Here is a 6,000-nt window from a genome sequence, read left to right as displayed (position 1 = left end):
CATCGAAACACATCTACAAACTTGGGGTTATCCATGGGTGTTTGAACTTTTAGGATCTGTTTGAGAGCAACTAGAAAGCTTGTTCTATACATGAGATGTGATTATATTGTCTAAAATTTGATTTTTCTTCGCCGGTCCGGGTGTTTTTTCCCGCACACTAGGTACTAAGAAAATAAATATTTTACATTAAGTAGTATAGTCCTACGTCTACAGTTCGTGCAACCCCATAGGGCTGCCCCTTGTAGTTTTTCTCTAAAACAGTAAAATTCAATGTGAATTTACTGTATCAGTTTTTTTTTTCTGGACAGTAAAGTTTATAGTTACACAGTAATAACTACAATATCTATTGTTTTATGGCTGTTTGTAGTGTAAATTCTATTGTAAACTTCTATCCGTACGTGCATAGCTATTGAAATTGACAATTTACAAGTTGAACGCGATAATTTATAGTGTGAAAGCAATTCTAGAGAGTATATTTACGATTGAATATGCGAAACAATCTCAGATTATATACGATATCCATAACTAGTATACACACAAAAAAAAAATATTGGTAAAAGTAAGAGTGTTCCGCTCTTAGCAAAAAACAACCAACGCCAACTATTAGGTTGAAAGTAAAACTTTTAAATTAATCAAGAATAATAATCAAAGTAAAAGTTTTCCTTTTAAACGAATGAAGAATAGTACTCAAAACAAAAGTTTTATTTTTAAACTAAGAGTATACGTTGGTTGTTTTTTTGGTTAAGAGTGAAAAACTCTATTTTTACCAACATTTTTTTCTGTGTGTACGGATCTGCAACACTATATACGATTAACTTTTATTCGTCGGTAAATTTTATTATATTTTATTTCTAAATCTTCGGTAATTACCGTTCAGATGTATTTTGACTTCAATGTTTCAAATTTCATATCAACTTTGGAATAGGGCTAGAAAGATTTGTAAACAAACTTTTGTTTTGCTGATTTCTCTTAATTTGTTATAATTATAAACCAGAAAATGTTTGAAATTGGTACTGCTAAGGGTAAAGATGTTGATTCATGTGTATTTTTCATGAAATTCAACTCGATAGCGGAATAATGTGCGAAATAAGGGGCCCATATTATTGGCTCGAATCAAAACTCGTCGAAATGTCAATTGACGATAGGTTCATCCGGAGTGTTCATTTGTGTTTACATTTTGCTTGCGTTGCCAATTTTATTTTGTCTCCACCAACCATTGTCGCTCAGTCGGTCTTAAACTAGGGATAGCCCCTATGTTTGAATAGGCCGGGCAAACGAGTGGATCACAGGTTCGCTTGCTTCCGAAGGCAGGTCGGTGGCCACCTCGCCCGGCGGATCCTCAGCGGCTTTGCGCCGCTTCGGTACCTAGGCCTCGGTTATGCGGCTAAGCTGCATCGAAATGGTAGCCCTTAAACATTTAAACTAGAATGGCTGGATGTTGTTGGCTCGAATCAAAACTTGTCGAAAGTAAACAAAGTTCATTTCATATCGTCAAACTGGCGCCCAGGTGGTGAAATCGCTGCCAGAAAATTTTAATTTCCAGATTTAATTTTTCTAAACTTCCCAGTTAAGCTCAGCCGGAATGCTGGCTGGTTCTAATTCGTATTCCGGCTCCGGTGACTCAACCGATTCCAGTTAGAATGTTTAAGGGGTACCATTTCGAAGCGGCTTAGCCGACCCGCCGTCAGAAGTAAGCGAACCTGTGATCCACTCGTTTGCCCGGCTTACTCAAACATAGGGGCTATCCCTAGTTTAAGTCCGACTGAGCGGTAGCGAAGTCGGACAGCACGCGCAAAAGCGATGTGGCGTAGCCACATTGGGTGATGGCCACAAAATAAAATTGGCAACGCTAGCGGGCCCATATTATTGGCTCGAATCAAAACTCGTCGAAATGTCAATTGACGATAGGTTCATCCGGAGTGTTCATTTGTGTTTACATTTTGCTAGCGTTGCCAATTTTATTTTGTGTCCACCACCCAATGTGGCTACGCCACATCGCTTTTGCGCGTGCTGTCCGACTTCGCTACCGCTCAGTCGGACGTAAACTAGGGATCGCCCCTACGTTTGAGTAAGCCGGGCAAACGAATGGATCACAGGTTCGCTTGCTTCCGACGGCGGGTCGGTGGCCACCTCGCCCGGCGGATCTACAGCGGCTTTGCGCCGCTTCGGTTCCTAGGCCTCGGTTATGCGGCTAAGCCGCGTCGAAATGGTACCCCTTAAACATTCTAACTAGAATCGGTTGTGTCACCAGAGCCGGAATACGAATTAGAACCAGCCAGCATTCAGGCTGAGCTTAACTGGGGTTTAGTAAAATTTAATCTGGAAATAAAAATTTTCTGGTAACGCTCCAGCACCCCGTAGAATTCTAACGATTTCACCACCTGGGCGCCAGGTTGACGATATGAAATGAATTTTGTTTACTTTCGACAAGTTTTGCTTCGAGCCAACAACATTCAGCCCGAAATAAGTTTGTTTATACAAAAATCTATTTAGCCCTTTTGTGACGGCGTCGGTTGTTGAATGGTAAGCGTGACCCCCAATCATTCCAGTTGGTCTGGGTTCAATCCCAACAGAAGTCGTTCAGATTTTTCTGAGGTGAGAAAATCTGTGGTCACGTCTTCCTTCGGAACGGAAGTAAAGCCGTTGGTCCCCGGTCCATGAGTTGATGGATCGATATTTAGTTCAGATGGAGTCACCTCCCTGTCGTCGGTAATGAAAAAAGTAGGATCCAACTTCTATACTTACTACACCCAAAACGCGAACCGTATGAATTACATGCGAATAAGCATGATTCTAATGAGAATTTTGCATTGTAAATGGTATAATGCATATAAAGCGATATTGGTCCGGGACAAAAATGCATTAAGGCGATTACACCACAGAAACTTACACAATCCCACAGTTGGGAATGTATTAGTGAATTCATCGATATCGGAGTATTAGTATTAAAATGACTCCGCACTAATACACATGTAAAGGACATATCCACTCGGATACATGTGCGCTCTGAAAATACTAATACACGCTCAAGGAACAGTTTCCATTCCGCCTTTCTACTGATCACATGCTGCATATTGGAGAGAACAATTTATAGCATCATCAAATTGGTGGGGTGTGGGTGATGATTTTGTTTTGATAATATGTTGAGCTTTCGGCGTTCTCTAAACCCTAAATTTACCAACGATATGCGACTTCTAGCCACTAGATAGGTTCATAAATAATGATTAATGATTATTTAAGCGCACTATACGCAGGAGAAAGTTACCTATATGGAAACATTGGGTTAACAAGTTAATTCAACATTTGTCGGATAGAAGCCGTCCGCCAATCATTTCTGGCATTCCTCATATTAACAGTACTTTCAGGTGATATCATATCAGTATTTCGCAGTAAAAGTATCTAAGTTTAAAGTATCATAAACTATAAGGGCAGTGATGACATGGTTTTGCACTTTTGAGCTGCAGTGGCAGTTACTCATTTCAGTTTGTATTATTTCCCGAACATGCGAATCCAGCGCACATCATCGCCCTGGGCAACGATCATCGCAAATCAATCTGAGCACAAATCATTTTCTTCCACTCTTCTCTAAAGCACAGAATGAGAGAGCGATGATTTTACTGCAAATACCATTCGTTATGGGAAAATAACGCGTATATCACACACTCTCGTGAACGTAAACTGTTCACGCGTTTAGTGTGGTTGGAATTGAGCTATTCGCAGACAAAAAAGCGTAACTGTGTATGAAGAACCTTACAAACACCTCAGAGGTATTCATGTATAGAATACACCACCTTTTTGGCAGACTCAGCAAGCAAAACCAACTAATACTTTTACATGCGGGCAGATAATATGGTAGCGTGTATTCTCAATCAATTTATTTCATCATGAATCAAGCTGTGTTGGTGTAATGCAGTAACTATGATTGGTCTACAATGCGAAGAAGGCATGATTCTAATTCGGAATATGCACGAAAGGATGTAATGCCTTTTTTGCATTGGGAAATTGTTTTGGGTGTAACAAATATCCTTCTACCGTGATACTTGTAGAGTGCGCTGTAGCATGTACGGCTTCTAGCAAAAGCATCGGACTAACATTCCTTCCCTTTCCTTCCGCGATCTACGTTCGGGCCTGGCCGGCGCCGGTATTGATCAATAAAACAGTTTAGGATTACCAGGAGTTGTACATTTAAAGATGTTTCGCTACTCCCAAGCATAATTATCTACTGATTCCCTGTGCAACTTCAGCTAGTCTAGATCGATAACGGATTAGCAGCTAAAGCTCAAACAAAAATCTATTTAGCCCTTTTGAAGAATAAATATTGAATTAATGACTTATATCTATTCTTTAACACGTTAACATCAAACACATGACAAATGTCGTTAAATTTGCGGCATCATCTGTCGATTGGGTTATTTTCAGCATACACAGTTCGGTGAATCATGACATCTCTTTGATTGTAAGCTGAGTTTTTTCCGAACATATCACTGCAACAACCGCCTAAACATTTGGCATGCTGGGCTTTCTAAAACGGAACACTGCAAACTTCGGCGATTTCTGCGCACTAAAGTTACTTTAATGTGCCCTGATTAGAAGTGTTTTGGAGTACGCGGTGCAAGTGTGGACGCCATATCATGCCGTTCAAAGTGACCGATTAGAGCGTGTACAAAGATATTTCGTGTGATTCGCTCTCAAGAAGCTTCCATGGAACAATCCGTGACCACCCAGCAACGTTTTGGTCCTTCGTGAATAGCAGAAAACGTTATGGCAGTTCACCAACTGACGTTTTTCTAGGGAACAGCTCATCCTCCTCCCCAGCTCAGGCCGTGAATCTATTCGCTGATTACTTTTCGTGATGTGTTCAACAGCGACTTCATTGCCCCTTCGGAAGAGTATTTAGCAACGCTGCCATCGTACAACTTAAATCTACCTCGCCTGGTTAGTAGCGAGGCCGACGTCTTGAAAGCTCTGGCTGTAGTTGATACGTCGAAAGGATCTAGTCCAGATCGCCTAGCGCCCCTCTTGATAAAAAGCTGCACCCAAGCGCCAACTCTTCCGGTGTGCTTCATCTTCAATCGTTCGCTAACTGAAAAAATTATTCCTGCCGCATGAAAAGAAGCAGCCATCGTTTCTATTCATAAAGCTGGAAACATTCACAACGTCGCGAACTATAGATGTATTTAACTACTAAACTGTCATGATAAAGTCCTACAGTTATTGAAAATTTAATTGAAAAATGAAATTTAATATTTCGTGGAAGTACTGAATATTTCTTTTGGCGAGCGTGGACTTTCTCATCTCATTCCTCAACTCGTTTTGAATATATTTCCTGGATAGACTATTTTTGCTAGACAAATCAGTTGCCGATCAGCTAGTGAGATAATTGAATAAATGAAATAATAATAATGACCTTCAATAAATTATTTTTTAATGGGGAGGGTGTTTTACAAATTATAACATATAGGAGCAGGAGAGTAAGATAGAACCTAAGTAGATAGTTGTGATAGATTAAAATTCAGTCGCGAATTATATTGCATGCTCTTGAAAAAGCTACATTCTTAAGGTCGCCGTGGTCGTGTCCTGTAATTTTTTTTCCTTAGGTAGTTTGTTTTCTTTTTCCTTGGGTACATTTCTTCGACAGAAAATTAGTGCTCGTATTTTCGATCAGTAAAATGTCTTGCTTGAGTTTGACATTTCGGGGGATAGAGATTTCAACGAGAAAGAGAGGAGAATTTTTCGACGAAGTTTTCGGACAATATACAACATGTTTTGAATACTCTATAATGAATTTTCCGTAACCCACCAAAAAGCCTAAAAGATTATAAAAAAATGTGTGCAAACCTCCACCAAGGATTTACTTTTCCTCCACTAACGATTTGCTCGTAAATGGCACAATCCTACAACTAAATTGGTTATGATATTCATAATTTTTTAGCTGTAATTTTTTAATAAGTGTCCTTGTAAGTATCTCTTCTAGAAAATGAATAAAAAAGCACTATTTTA

Source organism: Topomyia yanbarensis, chromosome 3, assembly GCF_030247195.1.
Source record: "Topomyia yanbarensis strain Yona2022 chromosome 3, ASM3024719v1, whole genome shotgun sequence".
Lineage (NCBI taxonomy): Eukaryota > Metazoa > Arthropoda > Insecta > Diptera > Culicidae > Topomyia > Topomyia yanbarensis.
Note: the sequence above shows the minus strand (reverse complement) of the source record.